A 22039-nucleotide genomic window follows, 5' to 3' on the forward strand; every position below is an offset into this window, starting at 1 on the left:
AAGGAACCTTGTTGAGGAAAGATAGGAAAGATAGGATAATGTAAGGAATAGGGTTTTCTTGAGTTGATTGGCCAATGGAATCCATAAATAAGACTTGAATCAGACTTGGAGTTTGTCTTATCCTAAGCTGGACTCATTTGGTTCTAGAGGATTTAGAAAAGACCTGGCGAGGTCTCTGTCAACTACTTGTTCTGGAAATACAAGTGACATAGGGGAGAACATGTAAAGACTACCATTCTCGTTGGTCGGGAGGAGTGAACTTTATTCCCTCGGAATTTCTTGGTGATCTAAGGTGGTCTAAGGTTGAACAAGATAAGTATCTTTATCTGACTGGTTTCCAAAATTAAGTGTTTTTCTTTTAACGTATTACAAAATACTTTTGTATTGATGACTATATAATATTAATGATAAACGTTGCATTAGAATTTTTGTAGAAGAAATATAAATGTTTCTAGTCAATGTTGCATTGGAACTCCTGTAGATAAAGTATTGCATTAGCATTTCTGTTAAGATAAATATAGAAAATTTCTCACAAACGCTGTATTGGAAGTCCTAGTTGGATGAAACATAGGAAATCTTGTTAAACCTTGTAGGGAAATTATGCGAAAAGAGATAAAAGATACTTGATGAATGTTGCATGTGGGTTTTGACAAATGGAATGTGGGAACTTGAGTATTCGGAAAGATTGTTAGTCGAGAAGTATTCCAAATAATAATATGGGCTTCATACCAATAAGAAACACACTCACCTTAAGATTAATTAACTACAAACGCAACTGTGTACATGGTATGAAGATACATATAGGATGGGTCTACGACCTAGGAGTAACTGAAGGCATCTGTCAAAAAAAATAAATCACATAGGAAGAGGATAACTGTGTCAGCCGAGTGGTCTAAAACAAAAGAAATTATTATATAGACCGTAAGGATTAGGGTTAGCTCCCTGTGGCCAGCCACTACAGCAGCCCAAGAGTAGTCCTATTAGTCACCTGAGATCGTGCGTTTGAGTCAAAAGGTCGACACGAAACCCCTAGAAACCCAACTTTTGTATGCCAATAAGGAAACAACGAAAACAAAGCACAAAATTTTTGCATTCCAATAAGGAAACAAGGAAAACGAAGTACAAAAACCCTTATCCGAGTAGAACGATAAAAAAAAAATCGTAGAGTTAGTGTAAGTGATTACAATGATGCCAGCTATGGCACATTTCTTGACAATAGGTGTCAAGCGCAATCTAAATCACCAATTTCATTCACCAAGACAAGAATGTAGGTGCTAAGAAACTATATTCAGAAAACACTGAAATAAATTAACGTTCAACAAACACAGAATAACATGCATTCAACACAAATCTTTAAGTACAGAACATCTTTCTTCTGAGTAAGAAAAATTAAAGGATTTCTTCTTGAAATGCATAAATCAAGCTATTGCGGTGTAGGTGTCAAACCCAAAAGGATAGATTAGAAATTACATTGTAAGCATAATACAAACCCTAAGGGTTTGAAGAAATATGAGGAAACTTCCTTAAACCAGAATCCTAACAAAATCTCCTTAAGGCTTATTCCGCTAGAAGTTGTGTTATTATAACAGAAAGTACAATCCAAGCATACCCTGACACCAAGCCATTGAACTTTTGCATAACCAGCAGGGAATTAAGTCAAGAAATTGTGTACACACCTGGAAGGAAAAACATGTAAGAGTCACCTTTAGTAAATCTTTTAAACATTCGAGAGGGGTGAACCAGTAAAAATGACCAGTTAGTACGTGCAGTGGTAAACAGTTCAACTATCAAGATTAAGAATGGAATTATAGAGCGAAACACCATTAAATACAATGGTAAGGAAACTGAAAGGCTAACTTGAACTGGTGCGAATCCCTTGGTTGTCTCTTAGTTTCAACCTAGTAAAAAGGTAAGAAATTCTTGGAAGGTTCACTTGCTTCGGCCAAGTGTAGTACGGAATACAAAGACCTTCTCCTTCATGAGTTGGTTCCTGCGGCATAAGAAGCAAAAAAAAAAGATCATCAACTCTCAGTGAAATCTATGGATCCATAACCTGGAAAAAAAACTTGCAAGGAAGAAACAAACCTACCACTGTGTAGGCTATAGGAATTAAGGAGCCGTCGGATATTGCAGAGCATTGGACAGAAACCATTTCATTGGAGAACCTTCTACCAAATTCAATCAGAAAGTTTGAAACCCTCGTGGCATGCAGAGCGAAATTTTCCGAATGAAAACCCTAGAGTGTGTGAATGTGGTTGTTAGTTACCGCCAACCCCTGCTTTCGATCATTATCGTCGATCGTTGACAGAAGCAAGATCGTCGTCAATCTAAGTCAGTTCTCGAGATTTGTAATGGCAGATGTATGGCGGTGAACCATCTTCAAAAGGTAACTAACTTGACCATTAAACCCTTCCTCCATCCGAGAGTTAAAACATACATACGTGGAGGCCAATTTGAAGGTTTAGATTAAAAGAATGTGATGTATTAACTATGAAAACTCGTGGATATGAGGGGGAAATAAATGAAGCATGCTTATAAAAATAGGATAGCCTTGATTCCCATGATTCGTTTGATACACTTTGTAATAAAAATTAAATCTGATGGTAGGAATAATTTGCAAGATAGAATCCGTAATTCCCCAGAGTAATATTTTTTTATGATCATTATTCATTTGTGTAATTATGATATTAGTTTTACAATGAGGTAGGTGAGAAGTGGTATGAAACTTGAAGGTTTCAGCACTGCGGCCCGTTTAAGGACAAATAGTAACAAACCAAGTTGTATTTCATAATGAAGAAGGATTGGAAATATGGCCACTTCACTTACAGGACGAAACTTTGCACCCTTACCTAACTCGAATCTTGAGATATGAGTATGGTCAAGTGAGAAAATTCTGTCCAAATTTACTATATTATTTTGAAAAAAAATTAGAACTAACAATAAAAAAAAATGAATTAAAATAAAATAACTATGGATAACTTCGGTTATAAAATACTTTTTGGAATTATTACCTACAAAACTGACTTATTGAGTGATTTATTTGACAATAAGTGATAACTAAGTAAATCATATTCCATTATTGTTGGTTCATGATATGGAATGATGAGGAAGCCTATGCACCAACAAATCAGAAGATGAATACAGATAAACTAAGTAAAGTAACATTCCTACACTATGGAAATGTTTGAGAAAGGAGGTGGGTGTTTCCTATGAGATCATTTTGAGGAACCTCGGACTACCTACAGGACGACTACTTGTTAATGGTCGAGAGATTCCTTTGTCAATTTTCATTTCTATACATAATTTATAAACCTGGTTGAAAAGACGAGCGAAGAAAATCAGTGGTAATAACCTAAAATTTTGGATCCTATTGGAAAGGATGGAAAATATAGTAACACTCAACATGTTAAATTCTCTGTATGTTTTCAAAAAAGGAATGAAAAAAATCAAAGAATCTTGTAATATATACAATAAAATGTACGATATACTAATGTACCCAAGGAAGTCATTCGAGCACATTTAAGGATAATTGTTATCCAAGGAAATATGGGATGCCTATGATTACCAAATATGAACAATATGAGTCAATGATGGGTGATTGGTGGAGTGGTTGGAATTCTTTCAATTGATATGGTAGATATTGATAGAGATGACATTAAAAGATAAAAATTTATATGTTAATAGTACACCTTCGATACTAATAAATCCAATGCATTCATAATGGCTAATACAAAATACATGAGTGGTGGAAATAAATCCCAAACTGAAAAAGGAATCAATGAACTATTGCACTAAAAAGTCTCTCAAAAAAAACCACATAAAGAATGGCTAGCATAAACAGTATGGAGGATCATAAAAATCAAGTGGTTGCGAGTTGTAATAAAACTATTGGATAAGATACCTGATCAAAGACCAGTGAAATGGAGATAGGTTGTGAAAAATATGACTAAATAAAAATAATTGTCATAGGAATAATAATTAAAAAAAAACTATTAAGTGGAAGGGGTGTGGCAATTGTATATAGGATACTCCCCGACATGAAATAGATGCATAGGCACATCAGAACATGGTTATTGACATCCCAAAAAGATATCCGCGATACATCAAAATTTAGCAAGTGTAAGGCGAGTAAGAACAAAGTAAAAAGTACGAAAATTTACTAAGGCATGCCATGCCCCTAAACCGGGGAAAAGAATCCAGATAGTTTTTGAAAGTTTTTGTACCTTGTGTATGCAGAAGGCTCAAGAATTCTATGAATTGCAGACTCACAATACTAAAATCTAAAATAATTTTCTAAATGGTTTATTTTATAAGTGCCTTGTCATTGGTAAATCTAAGTATGATTGGAGGCAAGCTGAAAATAGAAATTTCATTAGGGGAAATGACTGATAATTGTAATTCTGATATCTAGTGATGTGAGGTAACTTGATAGATGATGAGTTAATGCACGCTAAATTTTGTGGGAAATTTAGTAGAACTGTAGGAAAATTAAATGTATATATATCGAATAATAGTATCCTAAATTATGATGGGCACTCATAACTAGGATTGATGCTTTTCTTTTAAAATTTGGGCCCATATCATAAGTTAAAAGGACAACATAAGAATATATGTGTATGTTTATGTGTGAGATACACACGAAAATGAATGGTTATATTAAATACATATGAGATTCCATTGATTTAAAATTCCTTCACAAGTAGGTGACGAGTTCTGGTAAATGATGATTAGAAATAAATAGATAGTCAAGTAAGATAACTAAGGATTATGACATCTAATTATAACAAAATAATTTAAAGTTGACGAGAGGAAAATTTTGATAGCATTTTAAAAGAGCTATTACTTATTGGCATGGAAGGGGTAGCATGTTACCAGTTAATGTTACCTCAAAAAATACCTCAAATATGACTCCAATAGACATAAACAAGATTTTGGAGATTTTGTAAGATAATTGATTAGGATAAATTGTTTCTCACAAATCACCATATAAAATATAAATAAAAGAAATAATAATAAGCTAAAGTATTATGAAGCTTAACCTGCATGAAAGGTGGAAAAGGGAAAAAGGATATCCCTAGCCACTTTAATCAATAATTACAAAGTAGAAAGGATGTAAACCCCCAGAATAAGGTTGAGAAGAACTCATAAGTAAGACAAGTTAGAGAAGTAATGTTGCGAGATTTGGTGACATGAATTTCTTGTTGACGTTATGTACGCCCTATTATTTCAAGCCATGTTCCTAAGACATCATAGTGCATCCTATGGTATTGAGGAGGAACAAAAGAAAAAGAATGGAAAATAATAATAATAATAATTACTTATAACTATAAGTAATGTGGACGAGACCATGTCCATATGAAAAAGAACAAATATGATACTCACCGTGAAAATAGTAAATTGAAGCGATTATTCAACAACCTTGAAAATGCTTTTCGTGGAATAGCTAATACTCTGGAATATGAGGGTGTATAAATAATTTAAGTATATGACTTATCAACATCAAGATATGCAAAAATAGATTGAAACCATACCTACATAACTATTAATTAAACTAACTTTGTACCGCAGATTTCATATAAAATCTGGACAACGACATATTATTGAAGAAGCTCACAACAGATGGCGAGATAACACATCATTAGCCATAAAACTTCTACCACAACTTATATTCATTTTGCATGATGATATTTTATTTAAAATAACATCAGTACAAGCAGAGAAAGATGCGCAGGCCAACAATATATCACGGAAATAACCATGACACCGAACCCTGGTTGGTCGTGCATGAATAACTTAAAACAACCACGTATCTAATCTGGTAAATGGAAGTATGTGTAAAGAAATAAATGGTAATTACACAATTATGACTAGGATGAAATGAATAATTATTCCCAGACTGAGTTAAGATTGTTATTTCTTTTAACAAACTATGAGATCTTACAGGCTAAATATACTAAAGTAACATATTGATTATATGAAGTGAATAGCATGCTAAGAACTGATATATATGAAAAAGTCTGCAATGCATGGACCAAAAAAAATAACGAAAATTCAATGACTATACAGCATGCCAAACCATAACTAAGGGACCAAAATTAAAAAGAATGTTGCAAAATGGACTTTTAATGTGTCATTGAACGAGAATAGTAAAACAATCCAAGATGAACATAATTAAGCTACTTCGACTAGTAGACAACAATATAATAAGGAAAGAAAAGGGAGTCAGCTTAAACTTTACTCATGCATGACCAATACATGGTAAAATTTAAATTAAGATGAATGAATGGTAGTGCTATTTAGTATCATCTCTTATAGAAGATAAGAACAATAATTGGATTCTAAATATATTATTATTGTTAAGTAAATATTGAAAACTTAACTGATACCTCAGTGGTCTGAAACTTAAATTAGAACTACATGGAGGGATATTTATCAAATGACGTAATGTTTAGGAAGTAACATAATTTGCAATGATGAGTGTATAATGAAAGGCTAAATCTTAACGAGTGCAGGATAATAACCTTGTTGGGTTGGGAAGCATGAAAATGACCTTTGATGGATACATACATAACGAGGGAGCCACTCTCGTAGCAGTAGTCCCTGTCTGGGTTGAGAAGTTGTAGATACGTAAAAAGTACAATGAATTACAGTGTATTGCTTGAGAAAAGTGAAGTCTTTAGGTTAACTGGATATGGAGATACAGAGTGGGCAGGTTCAAGGGATGATTAGAAACAGATTCAGTCTTGGATGTACATTACCTTTTAAAATTAACAAGAAACATTTAACAACTTCATTATTATCTCTTAATGGAGGATATTGGAGATGAATTTTCAACAATTTGAACATTGAGATCTGGTGGATCATCCCCATGGAGGAGGTGAAGGACGCACGAAAGGAGGTGGACCTTTGGTGTCACCTTGGGGAAAGCCCACCAAAGCAAAATTGTGCACCACAGATAAGAGCTAAAGAACAGACCTGCAATACCATAAAAACTGCCTGTGATCAATATACAAATTACAAAATGTTGTAAAATGTGAAAAGGGAAAACATATTCCAAAGTGTTGTGAAATGTAAAAATGGAAAACATATTACAATCCTGGAGCATTCTGAAACTTGAAAAATGGTCGTAGAATATATACTACACAATGAAAGTGGAGAAAGAAAGGACTCAGAGGTTTTTGTATAAAGTTACCAGTTCAGCTAATTGTTGGATTTCGTCCCCCAAGTCTGAGACATATTCTTACTCTTTAGCTTTTCTTCCCCAAGTCTAGCTCGTAGAAAGCTAAACAATTAAAAATTGCCAACCTTTTTTATAAAGTCATAATCCAAAAGATACTACTCATTGTGAGGTTCATTCTCCCAGCTGAGCTGTTACCTGCAATATTAGCGTTTCAACGTTGTTTCATGTGTCACTGGACTTTAATACATCTGCCCACAAGCGATCATTAATATATTTCAAAGTAATGTGCTACAACACTTACATATTCGAAAAACAAGTAAATTTTAAGTTTGTAAATCAATTCTATTTATTATTATTTTTAAATAAAGATATGACGTTGTTTTAATAGAAACGTTAAATGTAATAGTGTACGTTTCCTTGGAGTTCTAAAAAGAATTGCTAACACTAGTACAAACCCATCTAGCTCAGTGAGTAGAGCGCGAGGCTCTTAACCAAGGTGGAATTACCTTGTTTTTTCATTTTATGACTGGAGGCTCATCAATGTTACATTTTTAATTTGAAAAATAACCTTTTAAATTTTAGCGATTCAACGAGACGTGGGATTGGTTTCATTCGCGGGAAATTGAGATTGAGAGTCAGTAAATTCCGCAGATGTATTCTATTGTGAGCCCCAGCTCTTTCTACATGAATCATGCCACCCTCTCGGAAAGCTATTGCATGCAGTACACTTGCCTATCTATTAGGAAACGCTCCAGGTAAATGCAGATGTCCTTGAATAACCAACCCCCGGTGCTTATTCTATGAGCGCTCTACCTCCTATGCATTTTCTTATGGGTTTTGATCCGGGTGGGGTGGTTATGAGACTCAGTCAAAAACATCAGTATCTGGTGATGAATATGCAATGCAAGGATCTGGGCGCCCCATGTTGTTACTTCTCTTCGAGAGTTTCAAGTTGCCAGATCGCCCCATATTGTTACCTCTCTTCGAGAGTTTCAAGTGTAGCATCGATTCTTTTTGCGAAGCTTACAGTGTTTTACCGATAAATTGAACATCGTTATCCCAACTCATGCATCCGGTAAGATATCCAACATGATCCTGGCATTAGGAATCTGGTAAAATATCCAACATGAATCTAGCATTAAAATGAACTTACCAGCATGATCCCGGAATTAGACAAGGTATTCTCTATTTTTGAATCTAGCGTTAACTATGAAACTAGTAATTTCGACTAACCTGGAATTATATTTGTAAATTGTACTGCAAGGGTTCAACAATGGAGTGGTGATTTACCCTGAAGTAAGATGGCGTTCTACTGGTATTAAGAAACTGGTGAATTAAACTTTCAGAATGAGGCACTGCACTTCATAATTTATTGTGTATTCCCCTGGAAAACGACTGGTGTGTTCTATTGTGTGAAACTTAAAATGGTTTGGTAATTCTTTTGTCATTAACACAACCTTATAACCTTAAAGTTGGTTTTAAGACTTCTTAGGAACCACAGGGGCTACATTGAGTCTGGTGACCAATGCTTTGAGGGCTCTCGTTTCTCTCTGTGTTGCAGAGTCCTTTCACCTGAAGCATCGGCAGCTACAGGGGTATGGCCATAACATCATTCGATTTGATCCTTTGTACTTTACCTCTAGTTTCTTTGTACTTTAGCGCCTGAACTCTAGGAACTTTGAGAAAAGCATGACCTCGGCGAGGCAACACTCCGTTAGACCTAATTCCCTCCTAATTAGAGCTAGGGTGTCGGCCCTATCTCAAACAGATCTAGAGACAGACATGTGCTTCGGCTACACTACGAAGATTTCTCTTTCCTTTTTCTGGTATGCAAGAAAGCCCTCTGCCCGGGTAAGCTCGGATTACCTCAGCTCAGATTTAGCGGATTTAGCGAATTTACTGTCGTGAAGATGACGTATTTGTCTTGGGGGGAGCTCAGCGACTTGCGCGGCATTTAGGGTTACACTATAGCCAGTACAGTGATTTGTCAGGCTTTAACCACGGCCTGTCTGCAATTCCATCTCTCCATTAGCGGAAATGCAATTCTAGCTGTTTTGCGACCCTAAGTTAGAAGAAGAAATGAAGGTGGGGAGATCCAGGAACCCGTGAGTGTACCCAACTACTGAAAACGTAGGGAATTCTCTTTCGTTTTTCTGGTATGAAAGAAAGCCCTCTGCCTGGGTAAGCTCGGATTACCTCAGCTCAGATTTAGTGGATTTAGCGGATTTACTGTCGTGAAGACGACGTATTTGTCTTGCGGGGAGCTCAGCGACTTGCGCGGCATTTAGGGTTACACTATAGCCAGTACAGTGATTTGTCAGGCTTTAACCATGGCCTGTCTGCAATTCCATCTCTCCATCAGCGGAAACGCAATTCTAGCTATTTTGCGACCCTAAGTTAGAAGAAGAAATGAAGGTGGGGAGATCCAGGAACCCGTGAGTGTACCCAACTACTGAAAACGTAGGGAAAAATGTAGGCAAATATGAAAAAGAGAAGCTGAGCTCTCTGTTGGTGCCCAGGTTCAGTGTTACCTCTGAGAAATACGGGGTATATCCTCCTTCCCACGAGCCGCTCACGCCCTCCCATGAGCCAGAACTCCTGTTGCCGCTGCTTGTGCTGCACGTTCCTCCTGAAACTTAGCTTTCTGAAACACCTGAAACATTTGCTAACATGCGCGGGTGGATGAACAATGTGTTTGCTAACCTGAATGAAGATAGAGGGCGGTGGAATGAAGACATGTCGACAGCTGTAAACAATCGTGTCAGTGAACGATGACAAGTATAAGGGTGCTGCGTTTATGCAAGGTCCACACGCCAATTTTGAAACTTAGGATAAATTAAGTTTCCCACACTGAACTAACATCGGGGCAAGTGATGTGGGAAATAAGAGGGTAAATAGAAAACTTTCGCTAAATTTTTTTTTGCAGAGAAACTGACCAGCGTAAACTTTGGTTAAAGAGTAAATAACCGGTACAAATTTACGGTCGACGCATCAATTAATAGCCAGTCAACTGCCGATCGAATGCTAATAGTCCCTGCGCTGCCGTAGGCAGGGACTAATAACTTATGGTGCCTGTAATAGAATTAGAAATAATTATTTATGTATACATGTTTTCTTAAATTATGGGAACTAATGATAGCCTTGATAAGTGTGAATGTAGAATAGATAGGACAAAGTAACCCTCGTTGAAACTCTACGCATTTTAAATAAGAGAAATTATGCAGAAAAAGAATGTTATTGCCCAAGTTAAGTGTGGAAGAAGCATTTCAACAATAAGAGGCTATTTGGGAAGAAAAGAATAAATATTTTGTGCGCGAGGAACATTTCAACCTATTTTGAAGGCTAGGAAACACCAAGGACTGTGTTTCACTCAAGGAGGGGGGAATGTAACACCCCTCAATAAAAGTAAATATTTAATGTACTACAATAAGTTAGTAGGAAGTGGATTATGTGGAAGCGTGGTGGAAATTTTAATGTTTAAAGTTTATTGTTAATTTATTTAAAAGTTGATTATGGCTAGAGAGGGAATTTATAGGGAAAAGTGACCGAGTGAAAGTTTCATTTCCCAAACAGTTAGAGGACAGTTACTCCCACCCTTGGAGATAAATAATCTCAGTTGTGGAAACAGAAACCAAGAGAGTATGGAAGGAAAATACTTGAGACATCTGAGAGAGGATACTGGAAAACCTTCTATTCCTCGAACAAAAAGTTATTGAGGAAGGACAGGACGTTGCCCAAAAAAGGGTATAGTTGAGTTGGTTGGTCAGTGGAATCCCTGAATTAGACTTGGATTCTGTGTTATTCTAAGTTGCACTCATTTGGTTCTAGAGGATTTAGAAAAGACCGGGTGAGGTCTCCGTTAACTATTGTTCTAGAAATCCAACTAGTGCGGGAGGAGAACAGGTAAAGACTACCATTCTCGTTGGTCAGGAGGAGTGAACGAACATTATTCCGTGAGAATTCCCTAGTGATCTAAGCTTGAACAATATAACATTATTCCCTGAGAATTCCCTAGTGATCTAAGCTTGAACAATATAAGTATCTTTATCTGACTGGTTTCTAGAGCAAAGTATTTTTCTTTCACTATATTACAAATTACTTTTTTATTGATGACTATCTAATATTTCTAATAAATGTTGCATTAGAATTTTTGTAGAAGAAATATAAGTATTTTTGATAATTGTTACATTGGAACTCTTGCAAAGGAAGTATAGGAATTTTTTAAAAGTATTGCATTAGCATTTATGTTAAGATAAATATAGAAATATTATGACAAATGTTGCATTTGAAGTCCTATTGGATGAAACATGGGAAATTTTGTTAAACTGTCTATGGGAAAATATACTAAAAGAGATAAGGGAGACTTGGTGAATGTTGCATGTGGATTTTGACAAATGGAATGTGAGAACTTGAGGATTGGATAAGATTGTTAGCTGAGAAGTATTCCAAATAATAATATGGGTTTTAGACCAATAACCAACACAATAACCTTAAGATTAATTAACTACAAACTGGTTTGTGTGCAAGGTAGGAAGATACAGATAGGCTAGGTCTATGACCTAGGAGAAACTGAAGGCGTCTGTCAAGGAAAATAAAGTAGATAGGAAGAGGATAACCGTATTAGTTGAGTGGTTTAAAGCTAAAGAAATTATTATACAGACCCTGAGGCTTAGGGTTAGCTCCACGTGGCCAGCCAGTACAGCAGCCCAAGATAAGTCCATTTAGTCACCTTGAATCATGTGCTTGAGTTGAAAGGCACACACAAAACCCTTAGCGGCCCAAATTTTGCATGGCAATAAGGAAACAAGGAAAACAAAGTACAAAAACCCTCATCTGATTAGAACCTTCAAAACAAATCGAAGAGTTAATATAAGTGATTAAATTAATGCCACCTATGGCACACTACTTGACAATAGGTGTTAAGTGCAATCTAAATCATCAATTTCATTCACCAAGACAGGAATGTAGGTGTAGAGCAACTATATTAGGAGAACAATGAAATAAACTAACCTTCAATGGATTCAGAATAACATGCAGTCAAGACAAATATTTAAGTACAAGATTTCTTCTTCTGAATAAGAAAAATTAAAGGAATTCTTCTTGAAATATATATATTTACCATTTTCAATGTAGGGCCGACCCCAAAAGGATAAATCATAAATTACATGGTAAGCATAATACAAACTATAAGGGTTTGAAGAAATATAAGGAAAGTTCCTTAAACCAGAATCCTAACAAAATATTCTTAAGGATTATTCTATTATCACCTATGTTATTATAACATAAAGTACCATCGAAGTAGACAGTGATGCCAAGCCATCGAACTATTGCATAACCAGTAGGGAATTAGGTCAAGAAATTGTGTCAACACCTAGAAGGAAAAACAGGTGAGATTCACCTTCAACAAATCTTTTAAGCATTCGAGAGAGATGAACGAGAAAAGATGACCAATTAGTACATTTAGTGGTAAACAGTTTAACTATCAGGATTAAGAAGGGAATTATAGAGTGAAACACCATTAATTACAGAGGTAAGGAAATTGAAAACCTAACCTGAACTAGTGCAAATCCCTTGGTTGTTGCGTAGTTTGAACCTAATAAAAAGGTAACAAATTCTTGGAAGGTTCACCTACTTGGGCTAGGTGTAGTACAGAACGCAGAGATATTCTCCTTCATGATTTGGTTCTTGTGCGATAAGAAGAGAAAGAAATAACATCAACTCTTGTTGAAATATATGGATCCGTAACCTGGAGAAAAAGCTTGCAAGGAAGAAACACACTTACCATTGTGTGGGTCGTAGGAACTAAGGAGTCATCAAATACTGCAGAACATTGGACATAAATCGTTTCCTCAAAGAACCTTATGTCAAATTCAACAGGGAGGTTTGAAATACTCGTGGGATGCAGAGCAAAATTTCCTCTTGGCTAAATGCCAAATGAAAACCCTTGAGTGTGTGGAGGTGGTCATTAGTTACTGAAAACCCCGCTTTCAATCATTACCGTCAATTGTTGACGCAAGCAAGATGGTTGTCGATATAACCTAGTTCTCTAGATTTGTAACGCCATATGTATTATGGTCAGCCATCTCCAAAAGGTGCCTAACTTGACCATTAAACCCTTCCTCCATTCAAAAGTTAAACAATACATATGTGGAAGTGAATTTGAAGTTTTAGAATGAAAATTTGTGATGTATTAACTATGTTAGCTTGTGGATATGAGGGGGAAATAAATGAAGCACGTTTATAAAAATAAGATAACCTTGATTCCTGTGATTCGTTTGATACACTTTGTAATAAAAATTAAATCTGATGGTAGGAATAATTTGCAAGACAAAATCTGTAATTCCGTAGAGTAATAAAATTTTTTATGATCATTATTCATTTGTGTAATTATGATATATTTCTTTTACATTGAGGTATGTAATAGCAGGGCTAGAATATGAATATATGAAACTACGTCGGGAATATACCATATCCTAGGCCATAAGAAAAGAACAGGGAGGTGAGCACGATGAGATCATCGCAGAGGAAAGAGAAGAATTATCCAGATCCAACAATAAAAGCTTACATGACAGGGAATAGGAAAAGAGGAAGGAGCCAACATACCCATCAGAGCATCAGTTACATAGCATATAAAAATACTTGGAACCAAATAAGTACTATAAATAAAACCTAGCTAGGTTACTAGTTTATGTGGTACGAGTTGGACATAATGGGTCCTTGCCATGTAGAACCCGAAAGTTGGTGTTGTTGAGGATAATGCTAAATTATGTTATGCAATTGCTAAAAAATTAGTTATCATATTTTTTGTTCATGAGTTATCAGAATTAGGGCAGCAAAATAATAGATGTTGTCACTGTTCAAACTGATTATTCAACAAATTATTAGGGACAGCAAATTAGAATAAGAAGTTAGTGAGATAAATGATAATACAATTATAAATATGTTGGCTATATAATATTAATAATGTATCCATTCCTTGCATGAATATATGAGATTGGAATGAGAGTTGAGTTCATGCATTGATAACTAGACTTTTCTAGTTTTTGTTCATTGTTTTTTTTACATGTTTTCATATGTATGCTCTCAATAGATTTAACATGTCGTGTCTAAGTAAGATTAAGAGAGTTAATTTGTGTGTAAAGTGTGTGTTGTTGGTAGAATATTTCAAAAGTTTGTGAAATCCATTGGAAATAGTTTTCATAATTCTGTGAAGCTTATGCAGATTCAAGTTATTCGTGGGCATGCTCAACAATTAGTAGCAATGGCAAACAACGGAAACAATATGAATATTTCTCAGCCACAAATACCAGTTTTTAAAGGTGAGAACTTTGTTTTTTTGAGCATTAAGATGAAAACATTATTTCTCTCAAGAGATTTGTGGGATTTCGTAGAAACGAATATACAGAACCAGATGCTGAAACATTTTCCCCTAGACTCAAGACCAAATAAAACAGCTAAAAGAAAATCGTAAAAAGGATTCAATGACTCTTTTCCTAATCCAGCAAGCAGTGCATGGTTCATTTTTCAAAGACTAGTTGGAGTAACAAAATCAAAGGAGGCATGGGATGTGTTGCAGCAAGCATATCCAGGAACCAATAAGGTAACAATTGTTAAGTTATAGTCCTTAAGAAGAGAATTTGAAACTTTGTGCATGCAAAACCCTAAATCTATTTAACATTTTTTCACTAGAGTTATGGGAATAGTGAATGAAATTAGGTCTTATGGGGAAGATTTAAAATACCAAAAGATTGTTGAGAAGGTTTTAAGAATGTTTCTTGCAAAATTTGATGGGGTTGTTATTTTTATTGAGGAGTCTAAGGATCTAACTCAGTTGTTTATGAATGAGATAATGGGGTCTCTTCAACCTCACGAGTGAAGAATGAATAGATCTTCTGAAATATATATTCAAAAAGTTTTTCAAGCAAAAGGAAATGTTTTCAAAGACCAAAGTCATGAACGTGAGAATTTCTCCCATGAGAAAATCGAGAACACTCATGGAAGAGGAAGAGGAAGAGGACATACATACAGAGGATCCATAGGTCGAGGAATATTTTTTTCTGTAAAAAATGAAGGAAGAGGTAATGATGACAATGACGAAGGTAAAATATTTAGTAAATCCCAAGTTCAGTGTTTTTATTGTAAAATACTTGGCCATTATAAATGAAATTGTTGGAGAAAACAAAAGCAACAAGCTAATTTTTCTGAAGAAAAAGAAGAGGTTGGCACTTTATTCTTGGCTTTCAATTCAACTAATAATGTTTCCAAGGAGGTGTGGCTTATGGATAGCGGTTGTAGGAATCACATGACAAGAAACAAAGATGGCTTTGTGAAGATAGATGAATCTACAAAATCTGATGTACTCTTGTGAGATGACAAGCAAGTTGAAGCTAATGGTAAGGGAACAGTTGTTGTGAAGAAAACACAAGCAAAACCAAAGCACATTAATGATGTTTTATGTGTTCCTGATCTAGCATATAATTTTTTTAGAGTGGGGAAGATCCTTGAAAATGGATATTTAATTGTTTTTAAGAACAAACAATGCATAATCTATGATAAAGATGACCATAATAAAATTATCGCTAAGACTAATGTGCTGCAAAATAGAATTTTTTCTTTCAATCTCCTTTGTGAAGCAAGTACAACATTAAATGTTGCTTATGATGATAGTTCATGGCTATGGCACATGACGTATGGACATCATCATATGAAAGGCTTGAAATTATTATATAACGAGCAAATGGTCAAAGGGTTTCCCCTTATTAGTTCTATTGATAAACTCTGTGAAGGGTGTATTCTTGTTAACCAACATAGAGATTCATTTCCAATAGGAAAATCATGGAGAGTGTGTAAACCATTGGAACTAGTCCATGCATATATATGTGGTCCTATGCAAACTTTGTCTCCCAACAAAAATAAGTATTTCATTATTTTTGTGGACATTTCAGTAGAAGAACATGGGTATATTTCATTAAGGAAAAATATAATGTGCTTTTCATATTTCAACAATTTAAAGTTGTTGTGGAAAAGCAAAGTGGTTATTCTCTAAAAACATTATTCACAAATAGAAGGGAAGAATTCACTTCTAATAAGTTTGAGTCTTATTGTAAAATGAATGGCATTCAAATACAATTGATAGCTAGTTATACTCCCTAGCAGAATGGCATTGCCAAACATAAGAATAAAACAATTGTTGAGATGGCTAGGAGCATGATGAAAGGTAAAAACCTTGTAAACATTTTTTGGGCTGAAGTTGTAGCTTCATCTATTTATTTTCTTAATATATGTTATTGGAAATACTGAGAGGAGTGGGGGGGGGGGGGGGGGGGGGGGGGGGGGTTGAATAGTATTCCTTAGCAATTAGCATTTTTAAATCTTTTCAGAGCATGAGTTAATCTTCAATTATTATTAATATTTATGCAGTAACAACAGTAAATAAAAGATCAGAGTAGGCACAAGAATTTTAGGTGGAAAACCCCCTCCGGGTCAAAAACCACTGAATTCTTTTCTAATAAATTCTTTAATCTTCATGCCCAACTGAAATGAAAGCAACAACTTCCTAGAATTCTAGAAAATCAGTATTCTCCATCTCCCACTGAAAGGATGCCCCAATGCCCTAGTTTCTTCAGCAATCAACTACATGGATGCCCCAATGCCCTAGTTTCTTCAGTAATCAACTACATGGATGCCCCAACACCCTAGACCAACCTACCACCTTCGAGTGTTCATAGCTCCAACCTGTACGCGACTTCATGCACCTGCCTAGCACCTCCCTGCCACCCTATAATCATTGAAAAGAGACAAGAGTATGGATTCCCATACCAGGGACAACGATCCATGATATAATATGATTTACAATGATTTTGACCGAACACCCAATCACACTATGACCTGTAACCCAACCATGACATCATCCCAACAGAGACTCCTATACCTCCCAATAATGCCTTTTCAACTCTAGGAAGATTGACTCTTTTACAATAATGAATCTTCCAATGATGACACTCTTACAACTTTACAATGATGAATCTTGGCCTTGACACTTCTTCACAATATACGAATGGTTGTCATGTCTTCAAAGGATGTCCCGCTGTAATGCTTCCTTTGATTTGATACTTTTGCTCTTGAATTCTTGCTTGAAGTTGTACTTGAATCTTCTTTTACATGCATGCTAAATTTTCCAAATGAAACCAATCCAAAAACAAAACAAAATAACCTTCAACTTACCTCTGCCTGCAAAACATATCTAAGTGCATAATAATGAATAGATTAAAATTAAAATTACAATGCGTGCCTAAAGTGTACTTGTCACTTTTGTTGTTGACTTGTTGCAACACTAGACAAAGAGTCTAGCTCTTGATATAGCCCCGGACTGTATTCAAGACTATATCAAAAACTAACCTAAAGATATATACAATAAAAATTGATGACAAACCCTAGACTTGTGATGGACCAAGTTCTAAGTACAACAACATAGACCATTCTATCAATTATGAAAAGAAAAGTAACATCAAATTACAACATCATATAGATTTATCAGTGTTAGGCCCCTATAATACTAGTGATTCCTCATTACTATTGCCATTGTAGCCCTTATTGTTATTATTTTGCCCCCATTGTCCCCATATTGTTATTAATGTGCCCCATAGAAGCCCACTTTTGTTATTGTTGTGCCCTTATATTATTATTGTTATGTGAGCTTTGATTATATTGTGACCCCTTATACTCCTATATATAGAAAGGAAGTTTAATCATTTGTAACATCCAAGAATGGTTCATTTGTGTAATGTAAAGGAGGTTTCCCCCTCGAAGAGGCTAATTTTGAAGCCATTGATCTATCTTTTCTATATTTTTGTGAGCTGGTTCATAACATTTAGTATGAGAGCTTTGGATTCTAGGTTTTCGCTGCTCCAAACAGGTTATCATGGAATTTTTGCTATAACTTTTTTCTGCAACGTTTCAGAAGAGAAAAAGGAAAACAAATTATGCCAAAATCTCATTGATCCTCGGGTCTGAATTTCAAACCTTTTATCACTATATTTTTGGAGATATGATCTAAGGAAGTTAGGGTTTTTGCAAGATCCCGAATTATAGCCCAGACAGGTGACCTTGGGAAAATCGCCATAACTTTCTCTCTGAGTATCATATTGAAATTTCATAAGAAGTTACAGAAAAAGGACGGACTATAGTTTTTTGTGCATCCTTTTAAGGTCTGAAGGTTTAAACAGTGACACGTGACACTTCGTACACGTTCACTCTATTGAAAAAGGATATAATTAGGCCATCTTGGGAGATTGGGCATAACTCTTTCTTGGAAAATACAATTTAGATTAGATTGGTGGCATTGGAAAGAGGACTCAGAGGGCTACCATAGTTCGTAATTTTAGACCTTGGAGATTCGAAACTTCAAAGATACATTAGATTCAATATCGAGCTCCTACAAAATGAAAAAACGGCGTGTAGTTTTTTTAAATTTTGCATAAGTTTGGTTTGAAAAAATAGTTTGAAGGAATTCGAAGGGCATAGTGAAGCATAATTATCATTAATTGATGCCCCGAAGAAATAAAATGGAAACACCTAGTAACCAACTTGAAATCTCTAGCATGAATCCTGAAGAAGAGGAAGAAATGCAATATGATATATCAAAATTACGAGACCAAGTGCAAAAAATTTTACTCTCACAAAAAGTAACAGAAGCTAATATGGTTGGTTTAAAGAAAGGCGTGGAAGCTAAGATGGATGGTTTAAATAAATGTGTGCAAGCTAAGATGGAAGGCAAAATGCAAGATTTGAAGATAGATTTGACAAAGTTGCTACAAGAAATGTTTACTAATGGTGAATGGGTAGTAAAGGAAACTCATGATGAGAACAAAATAAATGTTAATCATGATTTCATAGACTCTAACATTGGATTGAAAGCCCACCATATTCCAAAAATTGATATGAGGAAGCTTAATGGAAAGGATATCATAACATGGATACTACAAATGGAGCAATATTTCGATCTCCATAATGTGTAAAACACACAAAAGGTACGCATTGCAACTTTATATTTGGAACCAAATCAATTTGTATGGTATCTCGTAAAAAAATTGTCACTCGGGAAATTTTTACAAAAGAAATGATAACATAATATGAGGATACAAAAAGAAACACTTTTTTTAGCCAATTGATAAATCTCAAACAAAAGGGTTCAATGATAGAGCACATTCAGGACTTCCAAAAATTCAATATAAGGGTAAAAGATATTTGAAAGGAGCATAGGATTGATGTGTTCATAGGGACTTTAAAGGATAACATCCAACATGATTTTTCCTTTGGGAACTTGATTCATTGGAGAAGGCATTCAGGTTGGCAAGAAAAATTATGGCAACCAGGAAGCCTACCACTCACAACTATAAAGATGTAAGTGTTGTTGCCCCTAGCCTTCCACAACCTACAAGGTTAACACCACAACAATTGGAAGAAAAAAGAGCAAAAGGGCTTTGTTACAGTTGTGATAGAAAATACACTAAAGTTCATAAGTTTGCTGAGAAGAATTTATTTTACATAGATTGTGAAGAGGAGGAAAAAAAGGACCAAGAAAGGTCAAAAGAAGAGGATATACACTAGGAACAAACCCTAGAGAAAGAAGAAATAAATCCGACCATATTTTGTATTGCATTGGCTGGAATTACCACTCCTCAAACTATCAATCTAGAAGGACACATCAAGAAGAAAAAGGTAATAGTGTTGATTGATTTGGAGAATACCCATAATTTTATTCATTGTAAGAGAACCAAGGAATTGAATTGCTTCCTATATCCAGCACCAGAGTGTCAAGTGATGGTTGCAAGTGAAGGAACCATAAATTGCTCTAGAAAGTGCCATAATATCAAGCTATCCATGGTAGAATATGTATTGAATAGCCCAATGCTTTCCATTCCAATGGGTGGTGCTCATGTCGTACTAGAAATCTAATGGCTATAATCCTTGGGTACAATAGCTTTTAATTTTCAAGAACTTTTCATGAGATTTTCTTTGGAAGGAAAGGAAGTTGAATTAAGAGGTATCGCAGGGAAACTAGGAACAATAATCAGCTCTAATAGAATGACAAAGCTTCTAAAGAAAGAAAAACAAGGCATAATTGCACAATTATGTTCGCTAGAGGTTCCCACTTCAAAATCATCTATTTCTCTAGATCTCCAAAAAGTCTTGGAGAATCATTCCAAGGTATTTGAGACTCCCAAATGACTCCCACATATTCGTGATCATGATCATGTTATTCATTTGATTCCAGGAAGTGTTCCTTTAAACATCAGGCCTTACAGATATTACTATGCCCAAAAGAGTGAAATTGAACGTATGGTTGGAGAAATGCTAGAGGCTGGTATAAGTCAACCTAGTCAAAATTCTTTCTCTACTCTAGTAGTATTGGTGGACAAGAAGGATGCATCATGGCGCATGTGTTCAGATTATAGGGAGCTCAAAAAGCTCACTACTAAAGATAAATTTTCCATTTCTGTCATTGATGAATTATTGGATGAATTGCATGGATCTATTTACTTCACCAATTTGGATCTTCATTCAGCATATCATAAAATCAGAATGAAGATTGAAGACATTCTGAAAACAACATTTAGAACTCATGAGGGTCATTATGAATTTTTGTTCATGCCTTTTGGCCTTACCAATGCACCTTCTACATTTCAAGGTTTGATGAATTGCATTTTCAAACCCTTCCTTAGAAAATTTGTGTTAGTATTTTTTGATGATATATTAATCTACAAAAAATCGTGGAAGGATCCTATTTAACATGTTGACAAGGTGCTCAAACTATTGGAGGAGAAACAATTATATGAGAAAAGCTCCAAATTTTTCTTTGGAGTATAAGAGGTGGAATATTTGGGTCATATTGTATCTCATGAAGTTGTTAAGGTAGACCCTAGCAAAATTAAAACCATTAAGGAATGGAAAATCCCCACATCCATAAAGCATTTGCGAGGATTTTTTGGGTTGACAGGGTATTATTGCAAGTTTGTTAAGGATTATGGGAGAATACCAGCACCTCTAACAACATTATTGAAGAAAGATGCATTTTCATGGATTATAGATGCAACAAAGGCCTTTGAACATCTTCAAGAGGCAATGCGTCAAGCACCAGTCTTAGCTAAGTCGGACTTGACAAAAACCTTTATTGTGGAATGTGATGCCTCAGGAAATGGAATTGTTTTTGTTTTAATGCAAGAAGAAAGACCCATTTATTTAGAAAGTCATCCAATCAAAGGAAAGTATTTACACAAATCTATTTATGAGAAGGAAATGTTGGAAATACTACATGCACTTAAGAAATGGCGACCCTACCTAATGGGAAGACACTTCAAGGTAAAAACAGATCATGATAGTCTTAAATACTTTTTAGAACAAATATTATCTTCATAAGAGCAGCAAAAAATGGGTCACAAATATGTTGGGTTATGACTTTGAAATCATCTTCAAAAAAGGGAAGCAAAATGTTGTGTCAGATGCACTCTCAAGAAAGGATGAAGATGTGGAAGCATTGCTTTACGCCATTTCTATTATCCAACCAGTTTGGATAAATGGAGCAAGGGATGAATGGAAGAATGTTGAAGAAGTGTGGACACTTATTCAAACTTTACAACAAGATCCGGGAACATATGATACATTTAGCTGGAAAAATGATTCGTTATGGTACAATATCGCTTACACCTATGTAAGAATTCCCAAGTCAAACAAAATATTCTTATGGAATTGAACACTTCTCCCTTAGGAGGGCACTCAGGATTTTTAAAAACTTACTTTAGGGTTAAGAAGGATTTTTTTGGGATGGCCTTAAATCGGATATTCAAAAGTTTCTAGTGG

General features: G+C 35.3%; 1 long non-coding RNA gene across 1 annotated transcript; it reads right to left on the reverse strand.

Moving 5' to 3' along the window:
- Positions 1-1375: 1375 nt before the first annotated feature.
- On the reverse strand, positions 1376-10026 carry LOC149226370 (uncharacterized). The gene is made up of 4 exons (XR_016247722.1): positions 7193-10026; positions 2090-6975; positions 1858-1990; positions 1376-1676 (listed from the first exon to the last, which is right to left on the reverse strand). It is a non-coding gene; the product is annotated as an uncharacterized LOC149226370 (long non-coding RNA).
- Between the last annotated feature and the right edge of the window lie 12013 nt (positions 10027-22039).

The sequence above is a fragment of the Pinus tabuliformis genome, chromosome J (genome assembly GCF_031772625.1).
Source record: "Pinus tabuliformis cultivar Carrire ecotype Pingquan chromosome J, CPIR1, whole genome shotgun sequence".
Lineage (NCBI taxonomy): Eukaryota > Viridiplantae > Streptophyta > Pinopsida > Pinales > Pinaceae > Pinus > Pinus tabuliformis.